Source organism: Peromyscus maniculatus, chromosome 7 (assembly GCF_049852395.1).
Source record: "Peromyscus maniculatus bairdii isolate BWxNUB_F1_BW_parent chromosome 7, HU_Pman_BW_mat_3.1, whole genome shotgun sequence".
NCBI classification, from domain to species: Eukaryota; Metazoa; Chordata; class Mammalia; order Rodentia; family Cricetidae; genus Peromyscus; species Peromyscus maniculatus.
This window is the reverse complement of record NC_134858.1, coordinates 103,762,100-103,789,586: the sequence shown is the minus strand read 5'-3', so window position 1 is coordinate 103,789,586 and position 27,487 is coordinate 103,762,100. Positions and strand designations below refer to the sequence as shown.

The following is a 27,487-nucleotide window of genomic DNA, read 5'->3' as shown; positions in this document are numbered from 1 at the left end:
ATATTCATTGAGTTTCAGGTCTCAGTTTTCCTCCTTAGTTCACTCCAGTCTATTGTAGAGACCAGTGAAAGCCATTAGAAGGGCTGGGGTTAGCTCAGCAGTAGAGTACTGCCTAGCAAGCGCATGCACAGACCCTCCCCACCAAAAGACTCTGGCTGGTTATTAAGTGGATGAATCACATCCTTCAGAAATCCTGACTAACTTGTGATTATTTCAGCAATAGAGATTTGTTGTTTCCTTGGAAGCCTGGAATTTAGCTCAGGCAGTTCAGATAACCCCATCTCCTCTGCCGAGCAGATGATGGAGGAGAGCTTCTTCAGGGCAGGGCTTCCACCACTGACTTTCTGGGAAAATCTCACAAGTCTAATGACCCTTATCTGAGCTCTTATGACCATGTGCTCATCACAACACACTTCTCTCCAGACTCAATATTTTTCTTTTTCATGCTTCAGGAATGGCTGCAGAGTGGTGTGATCAGGAAGTTGGTGGCGGGGGGAGATTTCCTGTGCTGTTCATTGTGCTTCCTAAAGCCTGTGTCATGGGGGTCCTCTAGTTTCTTAAAGAATGCTTACACAGCACATGTATGCCTCCATGAGAGGTCACACAGCCCAGGGATTTCATATCTAAGTTAATCTATTGAAGTTTCATTATTTCAGTGTGAAACCATACTCTCAAAAAATGTGGTATCTGTACTTGTTGTAGAGGCATAACACGCCTTAGCTTAAAATAATAAATATTTAGAAAGCGATCGAAGATACTCAAATAAATTTTGCCTCCAAGTGGTCTGGGTCCATAGTTAAGAGCACTGGCTGCTCTTCCAGAGGATCTGGGCTTCATTCCTAGCACCCACATGGTAGCTCATAACCATTTGTAATTCCAGTTCCAGGATATCTGGTGCCCCCCTTCTGGCCTCTGCAGGGGCCAGGCATGTACTTGGCACATAAACACAGAAGCAGGCAAAATACTTACACACATAAAAAAGAAAAAAAATTGCCTCCAAAGAGTGCCACGCATTTTACCAAGGGACTTCCTTACAAATCCCTGAGAACCTCAGAATCACAATAAGCTCCAACTTGTTGGTGCTTTGTACTACACTAAGAAAAATAAATTTGAGAAAGACATATGGTATCGTTTATAGGTGGAGTGTGGGGGTAAATGTCAAACTTGGAAGTAGAGTGGAATGGTGATCACTGGGGACTGAGGAAGGTGAGATGTAGGTCAGAATGAACAAAGAATTGTAATATGAATACGACTCAGCAAGTAAATAGCATGGCAGGTACAGCTAACGGTACTGCATTTTAGACATGGAATTTTATACACAGAAGAATGATCTTAAGCATTCTCACACAAAAGGATACCTATTTGAAGTGATTCATGAATTAGTTAGCTTGACTGTAATAATCATTTCTCAATACATACATACACCAAATCATACTATATGCTTAAAATGTATATAATTTTATATGTCAATGACTCTTCAATTAAGCTGAAAGAAAAAAAAAACTAAGAGAAGCAAAAATGAGGTGATTATGGTGTTGTATGCCTTTAATCCCAGCACTTGGGAGGCAGAGGCAGGTGGATCTCTGTGGTTTTGAGGCCAACCTGGTCTACAGAGGTAGCCAGGGCTACGTTGTGAGAGGTTGTTTTTAAAAAAATGAAGTAAAAATTAAAATGGGGTCCTTAGGGTGAGCTCTGATCCAGCAGTCCTTTTAGAAGAGGAGATGGGGGCACAGGGCGAAGGGAAGAAGACCCTGTGAACACCGAGGAAGAGGAAGACCACGTGTAAACCAGGGAGCAGGAGCCTCGAAGAGATGATCGCCTGAGTTAACTTTTAAATGTCAATTTCTTCTGTGTAAGCACTAGGAAAACTTAGAAAATTGCAGTCTATGAGATTAACCTGCCTCTTTGTGAAAAGAAAATACATACAACTAAGGCACTCACATTAGTGTTTAAACTTTCCTCATAGATTTTCTGTAACTTCTGAGTCAGAGGGACTTGTAATGTGAATTAGATACTCGATCAAAATATCAAATCATTGAAGATTTATCCAGAAAAACGGCACTTGTCAGATTAAGGTTAATCACATTCTAAACCAGCTTTTGATGTATTTTTCAACAATTTTTAATTGAGTTCATTGTCAGCTCATGTTTGGCTTTTATTTTAACACAGTTAACCCGCGGCCAACCCTATGCACACGGCTCAGCTTCTCTGACCAGCAGAGGGATCCTTCTGCCATCCCCATTTCCCTCAAATACAGCTGTAAGTGCTTTACAAGGGTAGGTAAGTGTTGGCCTGCCTCCATCGTGAACACCAGGGGACCAGCAGGGTCAACAACACTGAGTGACACACGGTTTGCTCTGAGCTTCCCTGCTTACAACCTCAAGAGGAGTTTGCATTCTGCTAGGTCCCGGGAACGTGGACCTCAATTGGGTCATTATTTCCCTTGCTGTTTGGCCGTTCCATAGCCCCAGGGGCTTGTCCAGGCACACAGACTGGAACATTATCTCCAGCAGATGTTGTCACCGTGCCCCTTTCCCGCCTCTCCTCTCCAAACTGGATCCCATATCTGCAGACTCGGCTGCCTGCTCCCAGGGCTGGCCACACCGAGTGCCAGAGAGTTCAACCTTCTGAGCTCTCAGCCAAAAGCACACCAGGACTTGGCAGAGAAGCAGAGCTGGAGCATGCTCTGCCGTTTCCCAGCATTCCCCAGCGGGGCTGAGCTCCAGCTGTCCACTGACCGGTGGTCTCTTGGTCACACATCCTGTGCTGGCCGCCTTGGCTTTTATTATCTCTCTTCTCTTCTCCCCTAGAGGTACTGAATGCCTGCACACAACTCCTTGTCTTGGGTTCTGCTTTTGTGTGGGAGTGGGGGGGGGGGGGGGGAGAAGACAGTCTCTGTGCCGAGCACACAGGAGACAGTAAAACTGTTTAGCTGTATTGTACAAAACGAGAGAGACTGAGAAATTGCACCTTTCTTTGGAAGTTCAATCCACCATGCATGCCTTGCATGCCAGCATGCTTTGTTTCTTACTGCCATGTTGGCTTCCTGCTTCATTCTGAGTTCCAAGTTAGCAGCTGTGTTGGATGGCCTTCTTGGTGTGTGTTTGTGTGCACACACATGCGCGTGCACATGTACGTGAGCCTGCCTATTTTATCTGTAAAACATACCTACGACATGGAGGCAACTCATTATTTCTTTATTATCACCCTGGCTCTTCAGACAGGGCTTTCTAGTACTTTGTGATGACTCAGAAATTAAGTCAAGGGAAAGTTTTTGAGTCCCCTCTTGAGTCCAAATGGTTAAGGTGATGTATCTGAGGCCAACAGCAGCATCAACAAGGGAAAGTTGCCATGAACAAAGTAAATCCAGGGGTCAGTGTTCAGAGTCCAGTTCCCTCCCTTAGCCATCCCGGAGTGTTAAAGCTGGGTTGATTACAGCAAGGTTCTGTGATGGAAGGTCTGAGAAATCCTACCCTCTCCTGGGTTATTCTTGCTTTCTGTTTCTTTAACTATGGAGTACTTGCCATCCAGCCTTAAGAAGGGAATTTAGAAATTTCCTATTGAACATAATTACTCCCTAATGGCCTTTGAAAGTGAATTGACCACTCATAAATTATACCAGTGGAATAAATCACCCAGTGAGGAAATTTGACTCAGTGTCTCTGGCTTCTTGCCGTTTCTGTGAGTGAATAGGGAAGCAACTCCACGGCCCTGCTTGTTTCCCAGCTGACCTCTGCACCTTCCCGCCCACAACAGGAGCTCCAGCCTGTCTGGATTAGTTACTCTGTGCTGCCATGACAAAATATCTGACCAAAGCCACCTCGGGAAGAAGGGGTTTGTTGTGGCTGAGGTGGCAGGAGGCTGAGGTGGCTGGTGACATTGCATCCAGTCAGGAGCACAGAGGGACAAAGGCTGGTGTTCAGCTGGTTTTCTCCTTTTTATTCAGTCTGGGACTCTGGTCTGTTCAGGGTGGGTCTTCCTGTTCTGTTAAACCTTTCTGGGAACTCACTTTGGGCATATCCAGAGGTGTTTCCAGGGTGACTAAATCTGGTCAAGTTGACAGTGATTAAGTGTCATGTCACCTCTATCTTAATGAGGGTTAGTGGCAGGTGGGAGTCAATCTCCTGTGGTGAGTGGTCCAAATTCACCTCACCTTTGGCTTTCCGGTATCACTTGAGCATCCCATGCATAGTCAATATAAGACTGCCCTAGATCTCTCCCTGTTTCCCAACTTCTGGCTGTAAAACTCTTTCTACAAGCTGTCCGACAGAGATCTCTGGGCTAGGCTGTTTCCTGGTCCCTCCTCCCCTGGCCATTCCTTCATCACGAGTTGTCTGTGCTGGAGTCTTAAGTTCTATGGTCATCCTTAAATGACCTGTATTTGACCTCCACCAACCTCCCTTCTGCCCTCTTCTCTTCATCCCTTAAATGTCAGCTAGTCCCAGGATTCTGTTATCTTCGTCTTAAAAACATCATCATTAACAGAAGTCACACCATGTCACTCTGTCTCAAACCTCCATTTCTCACCACAACCTACCTCCTCTCATCCGCCACCTGCCTGACGTCATGTCCTCCTATCTGCCTCATCACTGTCCTGCTTCAGCCACGGTGGCCTTCTCTTTTTTCCCCAGTGCACAGAGATGCTCCTGCCACACACAGGGTCTTCGCATGGACTGTTCTCACTGCCTACACCTCTTCGGCTCCAGCTGTCTCCGGAGCTTACCTCCCATGTCTATTTAAAGCCTTCCAGAGCTGTGGGCCTTAGTCCCTAGCTCTACAGAAGAATAAAACCAGTTATGTCTCCTACCTTCCAATAAGGTACCACTAGTCCCTCCCCCAAGAACCCCAACAGAGTGATTTTCTTTACTTTGTTCTCTGGTGTGTATCACCGGGGTTTGGAGCAGTGTCTCCCACAGACTAGATCTCGGTGTATCTCTGCAATGACTGAGTGCTGAGGGGAGGAATGCTCCCGGCAGGCACCACTGCACACACCTGTGGCTTTAGTTTCCCAGGTCATCATGAACCAAATCCACATCTCCCATTCAGGACTTACACCAAGCCTGGACCTATCCCTGTGCACCTGGCTACTGAGCGTCATCACTTGAGCAGCTCCCAGACATGGGAAACACAACATCCAAAATAGAACTCCTCTCTCCCACCTTCTTCCCCAGACCTCTCCCTCCCGCTGTGCTCATTGTCTCAGTAGACGGAGTTGCCCAGGCACAGCCATAATCACAAACCTTTGGAATGTCCAGACTCCTGTCACCTGCCCGTGACGTTCAGTTTGTCACCTACCCCCACCCCCATAACCTCTCTGTATATCACACCCCTCCTGTCACCACTGGCTCCCTTAATTGTGTCTCATTCTGTCTTACTGTCCTTCCTCTCTCTACCTTTCTCATGCAACTCCAAATGTTTATTTCAAGCACTGTGTTCTTACTGGAGCCTCTGCCATATTTCCAGTGTACACAGCCCTTTATTAAACCGATGATTAGCTGATTAACCCATCTCCAACACTGGTTCTTAGGTCCCAAATGCAGAGTTTATTCAATCTGATTGTATTCTTTTATTGTCCTCATGGGAACCGAGGTACCTAGTATTTACCACATAGTAGGTATTTAACAAAGGAGTAGATTCTAATAACCCAGTAAGATACCTGACTTAAGTATGCTATGTTTTGAGCTTTAAACTCAACCATGTAGCTAGCTGAGTATGACCTTGAACTTCTGTTCTTCCTGTTTCTACTTCCTAAATGCTGAGATTACAGGCAAGTGCAATCAAGTATTGTGTGTGTGTAAAGGGTTCATTACCTCAGATTTTACAATGGATTATTACTCATAATATAAAAATGATAAGAAGCAAAAGAGAAAATAGATAATTGTCCCCCATCAAATGGAAAATGTGCTTCAAAGGACACTGTCATGAAAGTAAAAAGAGCACATAATGGGAGAAACACTGATGGGCATTGATGTAAAGGAGTGGAAACCGTGTGGGAAGCACCTAAACGTAATAATACAAAAACAGCCTAATTCATGTGGACCAAGTTTGGGCTGAGGGGAGAGATGGCTCCGTGGTTAAGAGGACTTGTTCCTCTTTCAGAGGACCAGGCATTGGTTCCCAGCACCCACATGGTCATTCACAACTATCTGTCAATCTAGTTCCAGGGGATCTGACACCCTCTTCCGACCTCCATAGGCACCATGCACAAACATGGTATGCAGATATACTTGCAGGAAAAGCACACAGATAAAGTAAATAAACCTAAAAAGAAACTGAAATGGGACAAGTCTCCAAATAGGGCATGGGAAGTTTCCCACACCACCAGAGACAGTCAAATCTAACCCACACCATGATGGCTGTCATTAAAACATCAGCTAACAACTGTGGAGGTGACAGCAAGCAAGAAGGTGACAAAATCAAAACCCCTGTACGCTGCCAGTGGGGAGGGTAAATGAGTAGCCCCCTGGGAAAGGTCCAGGTGTCCCTGAAAAGTGAAACCACAGGGTTTCCATCTCCTACAGCCCAGCAATGCCCTCCGAGGCATGTTCCCAAGAGCAAAGAAAACATATGCCGGCACAGAATCATGGACAGAAAATATAGCATGTTTACAGCAGTGCTCTTACTAAGAAAGAAGTGGGAATGTCCCAGAGGTCTACCAGTTGAAGATGTAACAGCCATATAGAGGCTGGTATTTGCCCACAAAAGGAATCCAGTACCAACCCATGCTACAACAGGGATAATCCTGAAGCACACACAGGGCAAGATGCCAGCTATAGTCACATGTGATTCCTTTTTTCTGAAATACCCAGAACAGGCAAATGCTTGAGAGACAGCAAACAGGTGACTAGTAGCCAAGAGCCTGGGGGATAAAGGATTGAGGACTGACAACCGGGGCGGGGTTCCCTTTGAGAAGAGATGTTGTAGCATTTCTAACAGCCACATATATCTAAGAACATACTAAAATCATTGAAATTGCTGGATGGTATATGAATTACAGCTTAAGAAGGCCATTAGGAACAATACATGTACATTTGTAGGTGTGCAGATAGGTTATTACTGTAAAATGATTCTACTCTTCACAATGCTTGGCCTGTAGTAATTTTATATTTAATTTAATATAAAATATTTAATGTACAGACAGTTCCTGGCTTATGGTCAACCTGGCATTTTCTTTTGACTTGGACTTTGATATGCAAAAGCTATGAATGTTTGATAGATACTTTATTTTGAAATTTAAATTTAGGATTTTTCGGGTCTATCAGTACTATCTTGCCATGCTAGGCATTGGCAGTGAGCCACAGCTCACAGCTCAGCTCATTAAGGCCAGCAGAGTGATTAATCAGGGAGATGGCTTACAAAGATGTTCGCCAGAATGAAGGATGAATTGGCAGGGCTTGCATGGGATGAAAGGGAAGAAGATTGGACCCTGGAAGATCCAAGGGAAGGTGATCTGGGTAGCTTGTGGATTTAAAGGGGGGTGATCCAGCTGGGTTGAGGTCTGAAGACAGTTTGAAAGTCAGTATGGCTCATCCCAGGCTAATGGTAGCTGGCTTTCCCACAGCCCTGATTTATGAACTCTCTGGTTCTTGAGTCCCACACTGTCGATGGTGGAGCAGCTTGTCCTCCGATATAATTTATCTCTAGTCGGATGAGGTTGTCGTAGACTCCAAAAGTACAGCCAAACACATATATCGCCCACACTTTCCCTCCAGTCACGGATGTTCCTGAGAAGGCTCCGAAGTACAGCAGAAAACCACTGGCTGTTGTCTCATTGGTCCAGAAATCAGGAGCTGCACAATGGTGAAAACTTGGGGTCAGTTTAGGCAACTGCTTTCCTCTACAAAACTCATGAACTTCTCTTCTTTTTAATCTGAGATGGGTGAGAAGATGCTCAGGTCTTTGAATGCTGGTCTCCATTGGATCCCGGTGTGAAATCAGTTTGAACAGCCTAAGATCCAAAGCATGAGATCTGACATCAAGATATTTCAAAACAATACGTCACAGAGATCCGCAAGCCTTCCCATACAGCTGACTGGTGGAGCAATGAGTTACAGGTCCTTGACGTCCATGAGCCTTCTTGCCACACTGGACTCTTTATGAGGAGACTACAGAATGGGCAGTGTTCGAGTGTGTGGGACATTTTCGCAAGTGACTTTGGGTGGCTGGCGATTGATGAGAAACCCTGCCATTCAGAAATCTCAAATCTTCCTCTTTCATATTGATCTTGGGGTCGGGGAGTGTACTCAGGTTCTAAAGTGCACTGTTACAAATAATAACCATAAAAGAATATAAGGACATGGGCTGCTTGATTTTAATCATTTAAGGTACAAGCAAGCATTTGAGACCTGCTACTGTTGACTTGTGATTCCAATGTCCTCTCAGCTGCCCTCTCTCCAAACCACGGGAGGTAAAGAACCGTCATTTTGAAGCCACCTGCCCTGATGTGGACTCTCTATAACAGAACCCCAAGTCTATGATACAGGACATGCATGAGGGACATTAATATGTGTCTTTATGTTCCATTAAGAAAAAGCCAGCCAGGCGGTGGTGGCACACGCCTTTAATCCCAGCACTTGGGAGGCAGAGGCGGGCGGATCTCTGTGAATTCAAGGCCAGCCTGCTCTACAGAGCGAGTTTCAGGATAGGTTCCAAAGCTATACAGAGAAACCCTGTCTCGAAAATCAAAAAAAAAAAAAAAAAAAAAAAAAAAAAAAAAAAAAAAAAAAAAAAAAGAGCCAAGGGCCTGGCCAAAGGGCACAGTGGATTAGTCACTCACTGCCAAACTGCCAAACTTGGAGAACTGAGTTAGATTCCCTGGGACCCATATAGTAGAAGGAGAGAATCAACTCCCGAAAGTCATGTTCCACCACTACAATATGTAAGTGTAACTTTAACAACAACAACAAAAAAGAAAATAAAAGAAAAAGAAAAAGTGAGGTTGAGGGTGTGGCCAAAGTTGCAGCTGGTGAATAGTCTGGCAGAGACTTAATTGTCTGTGACAAACCACTTCTAGCTTGAACTTGCCCTCTGGGAAGTGGACACTTGGCAGCATGGAGACTAACAGGTGCAGCGCATGGCAGAACTAGGCCACTTCTATTCCAGCCCTGTTCTCCCCCACACCAGCTCACCACCTCTTCATGCCTTTTTTCACTTAAGGTGACCACACAGCTCGCTCTGAGAGATAATTCCAGTTCTCCTGAAGCAGGCTCATGTCCCCCTTTGTCCTTGCAGCTGCTGTTCATGTGTTTGGGACCCTCTTTTCCTAGCTTCCCCCACCTAGCTTAACCTTTGGAATTCCTTTGGGAATTGGGCGGCTCTCCTGATCTCCAAACTTGAGATAGAATTGCCCTTTGAGTTCTCACCCAGCGACTGCCTCTCATGCTCTGTTTCCAAGTTTGTCTCTGCAAGGAGACAGGGAGCAGAGGTCTCACAAGAAAGAGAGCGAGTAGGGTAGCTGTTTTCAGCACTCAATTAGCCAGCGCTTGCCCCGCGTGGAGAAGGGAGAAATCCCTACCACTCAAAGCCTCTTGGGCTACATCGCTAGACCCCAGACTTCTTCAAGAACTCTCCAGAGCACAGGCGAAGCTTCCTGGGACAGCGGTTAGCAAGGAGCCCAGAGATAGTTCCTGGCGCAGAGAGTGAAGGCAAGCCCCAAGCACGCCCCAACTTCCCCGCCCTCCGGGTTGCTCCAGGGTCTGCAGCCCAGGGGGGCGGTCCACATCGCAGAGAAGCAGGAGGGATAGTGCCAGCCTCCACGCACCCCCTCACACTTCTGTCACCTCCCCAAGACTGGAGACACATTCTGGGCCCTGGGGACCCCCAGGGTGGGGAAAGCAACATTCATAAGCAGAGCCAGGGGCGTGAGAGCTACAGCCCGCGGGGACCCCGAGGCCAGAGGCTTTCCCGCTGCGCCTGGAGCCACTTCCAGGATTGCCTGCTCTCCAGCGGCTGCCAGGGACTGTGCGCTCTGGTTGTGCGCTCTGCAAATCCACCTCAGGCTGGGTAGAAGTTTCCCAGAGGTAAGTAAGTCCAGGAGCCAAGATCCTTTGGGAAAGCAAGAGACAGAACAAAGTGAACAAATGATCAGTGGTGGGAGGCAGGGATCAGCCAGATGAGAGAGGTTACAGAGGACTGTGGTGAAGGAAACATTCTGTTTAAAGGGCTTAAAAGCGCCTCTTTGGAGTTTTTCATCCCCTCCGGACAGAGCGAGCTGCAGCATTCCCTGGGCTCCGTTCCTTTTTCCTGCCTCAGGCCGTTGGAGACTCAGCAGCAGGCACAAGTCATTTCTCTGCTTGTGTTGGGAGTTCCCCACCACACGCCCAGGGCTCTCCAGGGGTGAGAAGTGCCTCACCCAATACTGTGTCCCCACAGCCGCCACAGGGCCTGGCACAGGGCCCTGGCGCATGGCAGGCACATAGGGCCACTTACCCAGGAAAAGTCACTGCCAAGCCTGCAGGTACCCAGCTCCTAAATTCCCCCGTTCCATGTCACACAAAGCGATTAAAGACGACGTTGGGGTTTTGTTGGTGGTGCAGGGGTCAGGGGAGGCAGGCAAAGTGTGCCTTTTTAAAATCCATTCCCAGTGACACTCTGCTGTGAGTGGAGCCCAGGCTGCCTGGCTCTCATACTCAACCTTGCAAGTAGTTCTGACCAGAGGAGGCAGAGGAGGAAGGGAATCTTGGAACTAGGAAGAAATGTTCTTTGCCGTGTAGCCTCTTGTGATAGGGTTTCTTGTGGCTCCGTTTTAGAAATCTCTAGTATGGAGATGTTTAAAGAGAACTTTTGTGAATGCCAGGGAGTCAGCAGAGAGACTGGGATAGTGTTGAGGAGTCGCTGAAGACCTGAGCGAATACCCAAGACTCAGGGTGGATCAGTAGAAGGCTTTTCTTAAGGGTTTTTATTGCTACAGGGTGCAGATGTCACACCGCCCATTTAATTTTTAAAGATTTATTTATTTTTAATTGTGTGTGCATGTGTATAGAAATCTGCTGCACCTAAGAGTGCTGGTGACTGGGGACTCCAGAAGAGGGCTTCAGATCCCCTGGAATGGGGACCAGTGGTTGGTGAGCTGCTAAAAGCAGGTGCTGGGGAACCAACTCAGTCCTGTGGAAGAGCTGAACACTCTCTTAAGGGCTGAGCCGCGTCTCTGGCTGCGCATCGCCCCTTTAAACTATCTAGTTGATGAGCACTGCTTTTTATTTTATACTTTTCCTTGCGTTTATTAGGTAAGGCTTTGCTCTGGCGGTTTCTTCTGGAATAGCTCCCCGTCTAGATAGCCTCTGATTCTGGTGTAGGCACAGCTGGTTCCTTATGAGTGAGTCTTGCCTCCACACAACAGGGGGCACTGAGGTGTGGGATAGTCCCGCTGTGAGCTCTGTAGGTGTGACAGGGCATCACTGGTGCTTTGTTTACCTGGAGATGCCGCATGACCCAAGAACCCACATCCGGCTCCTTCACTTCTCAGACAGTTAGTTCTCCTCAGTTTTAAGTGAGTTCAGCCAAACACGTGTAGTGCTTGTTGGGACATCTTGAATCTTGCTGCTCCCCTGACATCTGCCTGTTCGTATGCTAGGATGGAACACATGCTCTCAGTTTTTTTTTTTTTTAATTAATTATGTGTGTCTTTGGATGCAGAAGATGTGCACTCAGGTCCTTAGGTTTGTGCTCCAAAGGTTTTACTCACTGAGTCAGTCCTCCAGCCTCGAGGTATTGTTTTTAATATTAAATAAATCCCAAGTATGGCAGCATGAAGTTATGCTGTTATGCTTGTTGTTCAGTGTCTTCACGGTCAGGGCCACGTTCACAAGAATCCAGAAACTTAATGGTTTGAAATAGAAAGCCTTGCACATTCTCATCATTCTGGGAAAAACTGTCATTTCCTTCCACCCTTTCCTAATATTAGAAATGCAGAGGTGGGATGGCTCAGTGGGTAAAGACACTTGCCCCAAGCTTGGAGACCTGAGTTCTGTCCCTGAGACCTACAAGATAGAAGGAGAAAATCTTCACGCTCAAGGTATCCTCTGATCTCTGCATATGTATATATATCATGGCATGTTCACACAAGATACACACACACACACACACACACACACACACACACACACACACACACAGATGGGATGTAAAAGGAAGGAAGGGAGGGAAGAAGGGAGGAGAGAACCTGGATTAAGGGTTCCCCCCTCATAGTTTGATATACTTAAATGCTCTGCCGTAAGAAGTCAAATTTTATGATATTTGCAAAGTTTTTGTTAAACATTCAAAAAAATGAACTTTTGCTTCAGGAAGGGAATCCTTTGGTTTTGCTAAGTCTTTTAGTGACATAATTTTGCAAGAATATTGTTGTTAAATGTAAAATACAATTGACTTGTCTCAACCCCTTCAGAGTCTGTGTTTTTAAGTTTCAGTATTTGTAATACTAAATTTATTTATTCACGTGGCAGTGCTGACATGAGCTAATTAAGTCACCAGCTAGGGACCAGGCTACAAGAACTGTGACTAGAAATGGGTGCTTTACCTATTCATCTGGATGCACTGTGTGCCACATAGTCCTGATAATACAAAGCTCTTAAAAATGACACTTGAACCCTCAGTAAATATGCCCTGCCTCACAACTTCTCAAAAACTAAACATGATGTTGTTAGCGATATTCCAAGGTACATAAACAGGGTCCGAGCTAACAATTATGCATTTGAAAATGATAAACACTCACTCTGGCAGTCCCACGAAACCAGTATGATGACTACTACATTTTCCACGCTTTTCTTTATTCTTCTTGTTTTGTTTTGACTTTTTGTTTGGAGACAGAGTCTTACCATGTAGCCCTGGCCTGGTTGCCGGGTGGTGGTGGTGCACACCTTTAATTCCAGCACTTGGGAGACAGCCCAGTCTACAAAGCTAGTTCCAGGACAGCCAGAGAAACCTTATCTCAAAAAGCCAAAACAAAAGAAAAACCATGTAGCTCTGGCCAACCTGAAACTTACTATATAGACTAGGCTGGCCTCAAGCTCATAGAAATCCTCCTGCCTCCTGAATGCTGGGATGACATGTGTGCACTACCACTCCCAGACTATTTATTCTTTTTTATATGTGGCAGAAACATGACTTTTTCTTGGTAATTAAATGTTGGATAAAGCATTTTTAAAAGATTTATTTATTTATTATATATACAGTGTTCTGCCTACATGCCAGAAGAGGGAACTGGATCTCATTATAGATGGTTATGAGCCATCATGTGGTTGCTGGGAATTGAACTCAGGACCTCTGGAGGAGTAGCCAATGCTCTTAACCTCTGAGCCATCTCTCCAGCCCCCGGATAAAGCATTTTTAACTTTCTTATTACATTTTATTTATTTTATGTGTTTGGGGGGATGGGGGTATACACACGCCATGGCATGTAAGTAGAGAACAGAGACAGCTTACTGAAGTCGGTCCTCTCCTTCCACAGTATCTTTCTGGGGATGGAACTCAGGTTGCCAGGCTCACCGGGTGACTACTAAACCATGTCCCCAGCCCCCAAAGCATCTTTCTCTCCTTCTTTGACTTTTGTTTTATACAGTAGGGAGTGGCCTAGTTTTGAGTGACAGATGAGCCGTTGAGTACCTTTGACCTCCTGGAGCCTCGCTCTGCTCACCTGTCCTGAGGAACATCGAGGCCTTAGGGAGGAGGGAGAAAATAGGAGAAAATGCCCAGCACGAGTGCTCCTCTGGCAGGAGGCTGGCGGGAAGAGGACCAGGCAGACACAACTACAGGGACAGCTGTCAGTGTTCGACCCAATGTTACTCGGTGTCACCACCCCAGAGAACGATTCGTCTCTGTGGACTATAACACGTGATGAGCAGGAACTGACCAAGTGCAATCTCGCTTTTTTCCTGGACGTGTTCCAGTTCATAAAGATTCCTTAAGAAAAGGCCTGTCACTAAGGCATGTAGCTATCGTGGAAGAGATGTTGCCCAGAGGGAGGGGGAAGGTGGGGTGTCTGTACTGAACTCATCATAGATGGGTTCTTGTATCTTAAGCTTTATGGTTTGAGGAAACTTTCCCAGAGAAATCAAATCATTCCCATAGGTAGGTGACTATAAAAAGCACACTTGAGAGGCAGGAGAGATGGCTCAGTGGTTAAGGTCACTGGCTGCTCTAGCAAAGGACCTGGGTTCAATTCTCAGAACCCACACTGTCGCTCACAACCGCCTGTAATTCCGGTTTCAGGAACTCTGACACCTCATATGGCCTCTGCTGGCACCAGGCAAACATGTGGTGCACAGACTTACATGCAGCTGAAACCCTCATACACATAAAAAAGGAAATCAATAAAGCATGTTTGCTGTTTTTGATTCTGTAGAGCATGGTTCTGTGGTGCTGGAGATACCTTTCTAGTCCACCACCCACCCCCATGTGTTGATGCTGGGTGTCTCCTTCAACCTCTATCTAGTTTTGAGACAAGTCTCTCATTGAACCTTGAGCTCTGACTGACCAGCAGGGCTCAGGGAACCCCATCTCTTCCTCCCCAGCACAGAGACTGTTTCCCAGCACCTGACTTTTTATGCCGAGGCCAAGCATCCCACCTCAGGTCTTCATGCTAGCCCTGCAGGCTCCTGAGTCTCTCAGCCCTTCCCCAGCTCCTCCTCTGACTGTCAGAAGAAGAGTGTGACTGTTGAAATGTAAACCTCTGTGCTGGGGTGGTGATAAACACCCCAAATCCCTTCCCTTGGAAGGCAGAGGCAGGAGGATCAGGAGTTCAAGGCTAACCTCAACTACATACTGAGACTGTGGACAGCTAGAGCTACACGGGACACTGGATAGATAGATAGATAGATAGATAGATAGATAGATAGATAGATAGATAGATAGATAGATACACAGATAGACAGATATAGACAGACAGATAGATAGATAGATAGATAGATAGATAGATAGATAGATAGATAGATAAATTCTCCCCTACGTATGAAATATAGCAGCAGCATTCAGAATATCTATCAAGGTGCAAAGTGCGAGAGTCCATTAAAAAAATTCCATAATGTGAACCTATATTTTCAAGATTTTAAAGTAATCTTCCATAGCAACCCAAGGTTTCCAAGGGAAAGAGAGCAAAGATACAGAGATCCTTTGTCACACGATGCCTAGTTAGCAGGCACACCTCATGAAGAAATAATAATCTTCGTCTCAGTCACTCTCCTGGTTTCTCACACTCCTTCTAAATCTGGTCTTGGAGTGAGCTCACAGCCCTGGCATGGGAATTTGGAAGAGATACCCAGGGGCAGACGTGGATACTGTTTAGCCAACACAAACCATATGCCAAAGGAAACCATGCCCTGTGCCTTCCTTATCCCTAATGTTTCCCACGGTTCCTGTCACTTAGTAGGTAGTCAATAAATATTTAGTAAATAAACAACTGTTAAGATGGCTAGAGTATGTGTTTCCTTGAAAGTTGGGGCAGATGCTCTCAGGAAATTCAGTAATGTGCAAAACTCCATGAGGCTCTGAAGATCCTTAAGGTGTACAATCTCACAGAAAAGTCTATTAGCATGCAGAATCTCAGGCAGGATAAAGGAGGCCACATTAACACCATTCACAGCCCTGCTGCTGAAGGTTGGTCTTACCAAGCAAGAAGCAGATGGTCTATCATTCTGACTCTGAACCTCACCTTTGCCTGATATCTTGATAACAGCTAAGATAATGCTAAGACTTAAGGATTTTTGCTTTGCTTTTGGTTCCAAATAACAAGTCAGTGGAAATTTTCTGCTTTGCTTTTGGTGCTGAGAGAAAGCTTTTTCTCCCAATGTTTGAATGGTAGAGGAAAGAGCATAAAAATGAGTTTAGTTTTAATGAACATGGGCCTCCAAATTCTCCTTCGCTTACGAGGTGTTAAATATGGACTTACCGTGTGCAGATGGGCTGTTAGTACTGCATGCACTCTAACTTCAGAGGGCAGACGGTTTTGCCAGAATTCGTTGACAAAGGCATTTGTGTTGGCTTGAAAAATCATAAGCTAATCAAACAGCTCGATTAATGTTTGGCAAGAAATTCTGACCCCAAGTCTCCATTAAGTGAGTCCAAATACAACTGAACTTTGAAGCTCGTAGCAAGCCATCATATTGGGTTATTATTGTTTAGTGAGGAAAAAAATCGTACAGAGCAACAAATGGTCCACGAACATCTTTTTGTACTTCCGACTCACCCCAAGCTAGCATGTACAGGCGAGCGTGTAATCCATTTACTTCTGCATTTTCTCTGGGGGCAGTTAGAATTTGGAATGCTAGGATGGCATACTTTCAAGCAGAGTTCAGACCTCGGGGTCCAGCCTTGCTCTGGGCTGGCAGATGATGTCAGAGCCCCAGCCATGTTCTCTCTTTGTTCATGTTCAATGCATTCTGCAGGCTTCTTCTCATGTGGGGCACAGCTGGGGAGCTGAGAACACCGGGAGTAATCCTGTACCTAACATCAGGTTAAGGTTGGTGAGGAAAGGCCCCGTAACTCCTGAGGTCTGGTCTAGTCACTTTTCTCAGGTGGCCCAGGGACCAGAATTCCAGGTGCACATGGTGGTAGATCACTTGTATATTAACGTTGGTTTCCTTACCTCCTCTGTCTCCTTTCCCCACTTCCATGCTTTAAGAGTCCCTCCCCAAATAACTCAGTATCCTGGGTTTTTTTTTATTGTGAATGTGAACACAATCTAGAGTGATCTCAGTTGAAGAATTGTCTTCATAGGATTGGCTTTAGGCCATCTCTGTGAGAGGTTATCTTGATTTATGATTGATGTGGAAGGACCCAGTCCACTGCAGGCACCACCAATCCCTAGGTAGGTGGGCTGGGCTGTATAAGAAAGCTATCTGAGCATAAGTCAGTGACCAAACTGGTAAGCAGTGTTCCTCCGTGGTTCTTGCTTCAGTGCCTGCCCTGACTTCCTTCAATGATGAACTATGACCTGGAAATGTAAACCAAACAAACCCAATCATTCTCTAAGCTGTTTTTGATCAGAGTGTTTTTATCACACAAATGGAAAGCAAAACTTTCTTGTCCGGGTCTGCTTGTGAGGAAATTGTTGTTCTGTTTTGGTGCACACGGCTGATGATGTAATTTAGCTAGCTTAAATATACTTATCTATAATTATAACTTTAATACCACTGGAGCCAAATATTAAGAATGGGATTCTTGCTTTCCACACTAGAGAACAGAATTCTGGGCCTAGCTAAAGCTGTTTTACTTGATTGGTTTCTTGGTCCTGAATTGCTCCTAAATTACCATCGGCATTTTGGAAACTGTGTCATGGGACATGGAGGGAGGCTGTGAGGATTCATCATGATCTCAGAGTTGAAGGGAGCTTGCTGCAAGCCCATAATTAGAGAAATAGCACAAAACACTGTCCTGTTCGTGAGGTGGTTCCGATGTGAAACTGGCGGTGGTCACTGTTTGCTAACAATGAGTTCCTAGCCTCCACCCCCATCAGGCCAGACTTCTCCTGAGCACTCAGCTGTTTTTCACTCTTTGCTCTTTGGGGGGGGGCACCATCCAGCTCCCAAATAAATACATGGAGGCTTATTCTTACTTATAAATACCTGGCCTTAGCTTGGCTTATTTCTAGCCAGCTTTCCTTAACTAATTATCCTGCCTACCTTTTGCCTCTGTGGTTTTTCCTTTTCTTACTTCTGTATATCTTACTTTTACTCCGTGGCTTGCTGTGTGGCTGTGTGGCTGTGTGGCTGTGTGGTTGTGTGGCTGGCCCCTTGAGTCCTCCTCTCCTTGTTGTCTTGCTCTTCCTTCTTCCTTTTTCTCCTTCCATTTATTCTCTCTGCCTGTCAGCCCTGCCTAACCTTTCTCCTGCCTTGCATTCAGCTCTTTATTAGACCAATCAGGTGTTTTAGACAGGCACCACAACACAGTGTTAAACAAACGCAACATAAGGGAAGGCAACACATCTTTGCATCATTAAACAAATGTTCCCCAGCGTAAACAAATGTAACACATCTTAAAATAATGTCTTACAACACTCAGCTCCAGATCTCTGACTGCCCACAAAGAACTTGAACCATACACACTGCAACCCCAACAACCCCACAGAGTGTTCAACTCCTTCCCCTCGTCCTACAAATGGCACAATCCAGTGGCCTCGCCAGAAAGGCTCGAAGCAGCCTTGCAGCCCTGCCCCTTCTCCCAGGCCTCGTGAATGATCCCATCTGATCAGTTTTCAGGTCCTAACAGTTTAATTTGATCCCAGTGATCTTTGCAAGCCCTGTCCTGTCCCTTGTAGAGTGGCTCCCAGTTCCAACAGTGACCCTGTGACACTTTGAGATGGGGTAGGGCATGTTCCCGGAGATGTAGGCTGGTCCATGTTGCTATAGTTAGTACCTTTGGACAAAACCCAGAGGCAGAAAGCCATTGGTAATGCAGCTAAAATACCTGGCTTTTCTGATGTCTTTTTGAGCCCAGTGTGGGCTTTTGGGAAAGCAAGGCCTGCCATAACTCTTCCACAGTTTCCTCAAAATGATCCTTCCTCCCAGCCGTCAACTTCTGCATTTCCTGAATCACAGCCAGGAATAGAGCTTTTGCCAAGAGTTTTTGCCTCGGTAAACTCCTCCCCCTGAGAATGCTGCCTGGCTTTCCCCTTTCTCCCAGATTACTGTCAGCATCCTGAAGTGGGGCCATTAAGCATCTAATTGTCGGGCCTCCAGGGAACTGTTACCAGGGGGTTCCTAAAATGTTAGGCACATTTGCAGGTGATTTAACTGTCTGGGGACACACAGTAAATGGATTCCCAGGTTTGTACCACTGGGTGAGGAAGATAAACTCAGATCTGTGTAGTGGGCAGCCCAGTGACGTACATAATTGAGATAAGAGCCCTGTAGGGAAGTCTCAGGCTCTGGAGACTTTTAGGTATATTCTGCAAGTTGCTGCCTTGGTGACTTACTTAGGAGCTATAACAAGACCATTTTCAAGCTGGCAGGGCCAGAGGTGCCGCAGACATACACATTTTGCAAACTCCCCATATCCATAGATCCCAATAATAATAATAATCCCAATAATAATCTGGGGACACAAATCACTTGTAATGAATAGTCACTATAAAGAAAATAGGTAAATCAATGATTAATGATGTTTACATTAGAGTCTCACACCATTTTCTCAGATAGACTTGACTAGATAAGTCCACAAATATTTTATTCTGTGGTGCAAAATACTTTATATAATTGTTCCCTCACTCCCCATGCCTGAAAGTTTTCATTTCTCTGTTAACTTCCTTCTCCCTTGGTGCTTCAGCAGGCCTTTCCACTGTTCTTCTTCTCTTCTTTTTACTTGTATGTGTGTATGTGTGGGCTGTGTATGGGTAGGTGTGTTTGCGTGTCTATAGACATATGGATGGATGAGTGTACATGCATGTGTGTACACATGTGTGTAGAGGGCTGAAGTTGACATTGAGTGCCCTCCTCAATTGCTCTCCTCTTTATTTATTGAGGTGGGGTCTCTTCTTAACCCAAAGCTCACCTCATTGTCTAGTCTTAGCTAGCCAGCTTTATTGCGGGATCCCTTGTCTCTGCTTCCTGAGTTCTGGGATTACAAGCATGCTAGTGCCTGCTCAGCTTTCACGCGGGCACTGATGTCTCCAAACCTCTCTCCTGTTTACATGGCAGGCATTTTACCCACAGAACCGTCTCCCCCGCCTCCGGCCTCTCCATGTCTTATGGAAAAAGCTGCCGTAGATGCCGTCGCTCTGCTGTCACTGAAGCGTTGAGCTGGGCCATGCACTGGGTATGCAGAGGGCATCTGTGCTGTCCCAGCCCCATACCTGCCAAACAACCCACTGGAAAGACAGTTTGCTGAGATGTAGAGTTTCAGGGAGAGGGATGGCCAGGACCACCCCCAGGGAAGGAGCTGGGGGTCTTTAGAGCTTCACAAAGGGGATCTTTGAGTCTTCAACCCATGGAGTTTTCCGTCAGTGAACTCAGAGCCTACAAAGAACTATATGTACCAGCATTATCCCCCATTCCCAAATAAAGAAAACTAGGTTAATTGATGATTTATGGCATGCATGTTAGGGTCTCAAGGAGTCACTGTTCTAAGACCACAGCTGGTCAGTGGGAAAGATTTGAATTCAGGATGCAGCCAGACACCGGCCTTGACCACTGCTTGTCTACCCCGAAGGAAACAGTGGAAAACACACGCCGCAGAAGCCTCGAAGCTTTATGCTGATGCTTGAGTTACATTCTTGCAGAACAGAACAGAAGTTCAGACCTCATTCTTTTATGGTAAGGGGAAGTTTCCAATCAGTGGGCTTTTTATTTGCTTGTTTTGTAGAAGAGGGAAGAGAGAGAGAATGATCAACTTAGCCGGGATATAAAGCTTCCAAGTGGTTGGTGATGAGTGAGTGAGAAGCCACAGAACTCAGCAGCTCAGGGGCTGGGATGCTGTACAGCTGTAGAACACTTGCTTAGTGTGTGCAAGGGCCTGGGTTTGATCCCCCAGCTCTGGGGACAGAAGCCTCAGTGGCTTGAATCTCTGCCATTGAAACCGACTATGGTTAATATTTTCAGAATCCTTTTCTCCTTTTACTGTCTGGCTTAAAGCAATGGCCTAACAAATCTTTTCAAATATTTTTTTGGTAAGTAAAAATGATTGGTTCTATCCCTAACTCCTCCAGGTTAGAATCCTTTCATAACCTGGGAATAAAGACACAACTCATGAATGGGTCCTGTGCTCATAACCTGGGAATAAAGACACAACTCATGGATGGGTCCTGTGCAGCCATGAGCAGTCTGACCACTTCCCTGCATCCAGCTTCATTCATGGCTGTGCTGGCCAATTTTATGTCAACTTGACCCAAGTAGAGTCGTTCTTGAAGAAGGAGCCTCCAATGAGAAAATGCTGGCACCTGACTGGCCTGCAGCAAGACAGTAATGCATTCTCCTGATTGCTGATTGATGTGCATGTGTAGAGGGCACAGCTCACTGTGGGCAGTGTCCCTGCCTGGTTAGTTGTCTGGGGGTATATAAGAAAGGTGAGCAATCCATGGGGAGCAAGCCAGTGAACAGCATTACTCCATGGTCTCTGCATCAGTTCCTGCCCTCAGGTTCCCGCCGTGACTTCTCTCAGTGATGGAGTATTATCCGGAAGTGAAAGCAAAATTCTTTCTTCCCCAAGTTGTTTTTGGTCATGGTGTTTCATCACAGTAATAAAAACCCTAGCACCTTCCACTGTGTTCTTCTGCTCATGTAGATGTTCTTTTACACCCCCACCCTCGTGTGTGTGTGTGTGTGTGTGTGTGTGTGTGTGTGTGTGTGTGTGTGTGTGTAAGTGTGTTCAGCTGTAATGAGTGTATGCAGGTGTGTGTGAAGGCCAAAGGACATTCCTGAGAACCTTTTTAGGAGCTGTGCATCATTCTTTGTTTTTCTAGGAAACCGTTTCTCATTGGCTTACAATTTGGCAAGCAGGCTGCACTGAGTGTCTAGCAAGCCCCGGGGATCTTCCCATCTCCTTCCTAGCCCTGCAATTACAAGTGCAGGCCACTGTGCCCAGGTCTTTTGTTTGTTTGTTTTATTTTTGTGAGGTCTCCGAGGATCGAACTCAGCTTCTAGTGCTCGCGCAGAAACACTCTATCACCGGAGTCATCGCCCCTGCTCAGCTTCCAATTTCTTGACCAGACAGTTTTCTTCCCACCTCAGAGCCTTTGTTTGAGTAATCCCTGCTCCTCAGCCAATGCCACACACCTCGTGGCCCTGGTAAACTCCAACCATTCTCTGAGCATTGTGTTCTCCTCCAAACAAGCCTTCCCAGGTCTCCCTGGAATAAGTAATTCTCATTGTGTCAGTTTAGAATAACAGTAATATATTTATTCAGCATCCTCTTATGTCCAAAGTCTATTACAGATGTTCAAAAATGTTCTGAACAAAGTCCTACTTCCAGATAGGAGAGAAACAACAGAGAAGTCAACAAATAACTTCCAAGTGGAATTAAACCCCATCTTAGGTAAAGGATGAATTAAGGGCTGGTAACTGTTGCTATGGGCTGGGGAGGTGATGCTCAGTGAGCAGGAAAGACTCTCTGGAAAGGCAACATTTGACAGAGATCAAGGTCTCTGGGTATCAATATCAGCATCTTCGAGTGAATATGTGAGCAAATTAAGCTAGCTGGGGCCATACCCAGGTGTATTTGTGTTCCTTCAAGATCATGACTGAGAGGGAAATGATTTAGGTAGGGTAAGAATGAAACTCAGTTCAGCCCAACTTAGTTATCCAGTGCTGGGCCAAAATTCTGGAGTCTGATCCTGGGTGGTTTATTTTAGTTATATTTAAGTACAGCACAATTCTGGAAAAGAGTTTCCTAATGGCAGTTAACTCAGTCCCATGTGTACAACTAAGCTTAAGACTTGTTTACATTGAAACTCTTTACAAAGTACATATGGCTTCTTCCCTAAAGAAGGGTTCTGTTGACTCAAAAACAGTGCTCAAGATAAGGGTCTAGGGAGAAGGACTGATGTAAACATGCCTGTGGGAGTCAGGATTGGCCTGGCCCTGAGATAACACAGACATTACTTAAGCTGTTGAAAGCCCAAGTGCCATCTCTTATAAGGATGGGCTTATGGACTGAGAAGCAATGCTCGTGATTTGGGGGGTGGAGTATGGGATAAACAAACATAATATTCTGGAAGATTCAAGTGAAGCCAGGACCTACATATAGCAAAGGATCACCAGGTTGTAAACTGCATCCTTTCCCAGCATTCAGGATGGAAGACAGGCAAACATCTCCTTCCTTTGAAGAGACGAGCCTGTGTGTTTAACTTTCCTGGGTTCTCCAGTGCTTACCTGTGCACACAAGGACCTCTTACTACACATTGGCATGCTCAGGGAGTGAGGATATCTGAGTGGCTGGAGTGGAGGGCTGGAAGGAGAGCTCCAGCAGATGAGATCAGGGCCCACATGGCCTGTGCCATGAAGATCCTCCTAAGCCTTCTCTTCTCTTCTCTTCTCTTCTCTTCTCTTCTCTTCTCTTCTCTTCTCTTCTCTTCTCTTCTCTTCTCTTCTCTTCTCTTCTCTTCTCTTCTCTTCTCTTCTCTTCTCTTCTCTCCTCTCCTCTCCTCTCCTCTCCTCTCCTCTCCTCTCCTCTCCTCTCCTCTCCTCTCCTCTCCTCTCCTCTCCTCTCCTCTCCTCTCCTCTTTTCTTCTCTCTAGAACTGCACTTTAGTCTAAAATGATGGAAAGTCACCAGGGACTTCATACATAGCACTTATCGATCTGATTTATAGTCTTCAAAGAACTGATTTCTGTGTGAAGAGTAATTAGGTCGGGGGGCTGTGCTGGTGCACTAATCCAGCTAGAAGCAATGGTGGCATGGGCATAGTTGGGAACTGGTGTTTGGAATGTATTTTTAAGGTATGGACAACAAGAGATGTTGATGGGTTAACTGCGGGGTGTCAGAGGGACTCTTTCTCTAAGGTATGCACCATAATTGTAACTTCATATTTAGTGCCCCCCTCCACAAACACAAACACCTCATTTCTTCAGTTGGCTGCAAGCTTCATAAGGGCAGAGTTCATGTGTGATTTTCTTTGGGCATGTATCTTCTGCCTAGCACCTTCCTGCTATTTAGTACATGTTTTTTTTTAAAAAAATATCACTTGAATGCGAGAATGAATGAGCGGACAAAGATGTGAACTAACACTCATTTCATTTTGCAGATGGGAAAACGAGTCTCTGAGAGTTTAAGCCAAGGTGGTCACCCAGGACCTCTCAGTGCAGACCGGAGCCTGTGCCTCCACACCCTGCTTTCTAGAGGCTTTCTCTCTTTCACTTGAGTTCCTTTGAGCCCCATTCTCCTTTATCAGCAGGAGGGAGGGCTTACTAAGATGCACTTAGAATATTCCCCTTGGATAACCAGTCTGTTTAGCCAGGTGCCTACCTGATGATGATGATAGCATCATTATTCCAATCACTTTGAGATGTCCATACTGGAATGTCTTCCTCAGTGACTCTCCCCTTATTTTTTGAGCCAGGCTCTCTCGTTTATGTAGATCCCACAAATTTGACCAGCCTGGCTGGCCAGGGAACTCCAGGGATCCTCCTGTCTCCACCTGCCCAGTGTGGAGATTATAGACATATATGGCTGAGTCCAGCTTTTTTTCCTGTGGGTGCTGGGGATCAGAACTCAGGTCCTCATGTTTCTGTGGCAAGCACTTTACCAACTGAGCCGTCTCGTCTCCCCAGCCCTTAGCTGCTGGAAGCTTGTTTTCTTCTAAGTAAAGGTCATCAGTGCTAGCTCTCCAAGGGTAGATGTGATCCAAGGACCGGAAGGAAGTCAGCCTAACCCATCTGACTCGAGTTGAGTCCTGTTTTGAAAAGACACTACAAATCTCTTGCCAGGAGCCACCGGGGTACTTAATCTCCACACAATAAGTTAGTCGTTCAAAAGTGCCAGGCCCACAAGGGCATTTTGGACAAAATCAGTTGAAGAGAGCTCTCATGAAGAGGGAGAGGAGCAGAGAATTCAGCCACAGCTCCCCTCTGGTCTCTGGGGGCGAGGCAGCTGCCTGCAATGTAACTTTCCCAGGCAGGATCCCATTCCGAGCTTTCTAATTAAATTCCTGATATAGATGGCTATTTCGTGAACAGCTGGTGAAATTGGATCCTCGCTCTACAGAGGTTTCCCAAAGCACTTGAAAATCTCTGTGTGATTGAATAGTAATACTTAGCTCCAGAATGCAAAGGGAGGGAATTAAAGCTAACCTACCCGCTCATCATCCCAGGCCTCCGGGGCACTGTCCTCCCTGGTCTAACAGCTTCCTAATAACTTACTTAGTTTATTACCTTTCCTCTTGGTTGTTTCCTACTTACTATTAAGTCACTGTGGTTTACACTTCTGTGTGTGTGTTGTACCTATGTGTGTATGTGTGTTATACACGTGTGAATGTGTGTTATACATGTTTGTGCATATGTGTATTGTATATTATGTGTGCATGCATGTATTGTATGTGTGCTTGTGTGTCTGTACGTGTGTTATAGATATGTGTGCAATGTGTGTTTTGTACACATCTGTGCATTTGTGTATGTATGTGTTTTGCATGTGTATGTGTACATATGTTTGCATGTGTTGTACATGTGTATACATATGCTTATGCATGTTGTACATATGTGTGTTGTACATGTGTTTGCATGTGTGCTTAGGGGCGCACTTGCCCATGTGTGCATATGGGAAGGCCAGAGGTCAACTTCATATGTCCTCTCCTATTGCTCTGCCTTATTTTTTTGAGACAGGGTCTCTCATTGAACTGAAGCTCGCCATTTGTGGTAACTGACTGGCCAGTGAGCCCTTGGATCCGCCTGTCTATACTTCCCCCGTAGCCCCGGTGCTGGGGTTCAGCTGTGCGCTGGTATGTGTTGTGCTTTCCTGGCAAACACTTTACCCACGGAGCCATCTCCCCAGCCCAATTTTGTGCTTTGCTTCTGAAGTGGAGTCTCATGTAGCCCAGGCTGGCCTCAAGTTCCCTACATAGTCAAGTATAACCTTGAACTCCCGATCCTCTGCTTCCCCCTTGGAGTACTAGGATTGCAAGCATGCATCACCATGCCCAGACTTAGAGGTTAGAGCTCTTTTACATGCTCCAGCCTCATGGAGGGACAGACATCAAAGAGGAAAATATTCCAATGAATGGTGCTGAGGAAAAATAATAAGGTGCTGGGAAGGAAAACTCAGAGAGAAAACCTTATTTGATGGAGAAGCACCAACCGGGAGCAAGGAGGGATAAAAATGTCAGTGTGGGGTCACCAAGAGAGCTCAGCCAGTAAATGCACTTGCCACCAGGATTGACGACCACCAGGATTGACGACCCAGTTCAATCCCTGCAACTCACATGGTGGAAGGCAAGAACTGACTTCTGCACATTGTCCTCTGACCTCTACATGCATACCATGGTGTCTGCATACCCATCCTAGCACTTATGTGCCCCCCCACATACATGCACACAAAAATAAATAAATGTAATCAAACCACTTTTAAAGCTGGAGAGGGTGGCAGTAGCCCAATGGGTACAGGGCAGGACTGCTCAAGCCTTGCCAGGCCTGTCCACCACCGGGGGCCTCTGTTAAACTGCAGATTCTGGTGCAGGGTCTACGCTGGACAATCTGTGTTTTTAACAGCTCTTCAGGGATGCTGGTGATGCTGACCAGGGACCACACTTAGAGGGCAATGGAGGAGGGAAAAGTTGGCTGTTTCTGGAAAGAGCTACATAATAAGCGGTTTAATTCCACAGCCTCTCAAGTGTGCCACTGTGAAGCTATCGCAACTGTAGCTGGTTTGTAAATGATCAGGTAAGGCTGTGCGCTCCAGTAAAACTTCAATTAGCAACGCAGTCACAGGCGTTAGATTGGCCTTGCAGGCTGCGGTGGTGATTGACTCCAGCTCGGTAGAATCACGTGGCACCTGGTCCCGGTCTCAGCTGTACCTAGAACCTTCTGAGTTTAAAAGAAAAAAATCCATCCACCCAGACCTTTCAGATCAGTCAAATTAGGCTTTCTAGGGTGAGACCAGCTATCTGGTGAGAGGTAAATTAGCTCCAGTGTGAAGACAGCAGGTTAGGGTACGGACTGGGAGTCAAGACACCTCACTCCACATCCTGGATCTTTGGCGTGTAAGCTGTTTATCTAGTTCTGGGTACCCTGTACTGCATTTCTGCACCCCAGCATCTGACCTATGAGATGAAAATTTAGAAAAATCGCAGTGAATTCTGTAGTTGGGTGAGAAGAGATAAAACAGGAAGGCAATTTCCACTCTCTCTGCACAAGGTAAGTCTTCAAAACGGAGAAGCCGCTAGCATCCTGAAGCTGGGTGGAGCATGGAGTTGTTAACGTCTCCATGTTTTACTTCGTCCATCTTTAAACAAGTATAAACTCTGCCTCGTGGCTTTTTTGTGTGAATTAGATGATTGTCATGATAGTTTTCAGAAGTTATTAGTATTTAATTCAGGAGATGGTGGCATGCTTCTTTCAGTCAGTGGAACTGTAAGCAAAAGCCAGAGGTTTCCCCCCGAAGAGACGAGAAGACTGCAGATTGCCTCTGCCCTGCAGGCTGAACTTCAGTCCCAGTTGCCATTTCCAATTTGTAAATCTGGGACCTGCTAGCCCTTATGTGAACCAATTCCTTAAATCTTTCCCACTCCAACCACACTCTGCTCTCCAGAAGAAGCCACTGTGCTCAAAATGCTCAGGTTCCTCTGTCTGAATCATTTATCAGTCATTGGCCTTTGTGCATAATGATGCTTTGTTGCAGGGAACTGTCCCATCAACTGCCCTGTGGGAGTTTGAGCATCATCCTTTGGCTCTGTGCACTGGATGCCACTATTGTCTCCAGTCCAGTCTCCAAGTGTTCTGTAAGGGTGGAAAATTGTCCCCAGTCCAGACTCTGGCACCAACAGTGACAAAATTCAAGATCCTTTTCTTCCTACTTCACCACTGTGGAACCCAGAGCTACACTGATGCCTGTGGGTCCCATCTGTGTCCCACAGGCTC

The 27,487-nt window shown here is 45.9% G+C and overlaps 1 protein-coding gene across 1 annotated transcript in view; it reads left to right on the top strand.

The window, feature by feature from the left end:
• The first annotated feature begins 9,879 nt into the window (after positions 1-9,879).
• Positions 9,880-27,487, top strand: part of Col6a6 (collagen type VI alpha 6 chain) — a 137,971-nt gene continuing 120,363 nt past the window's right edge. Inside the window, exon 1 of the mRNA XM_076576972.1 lies at positions 9,880-10,019. The gene's annotated coding sequence lies outside the window, so the exon portion shown is untranslated. The remainder of the gene's footprint in view (positions 10,020-27,487) is intronic.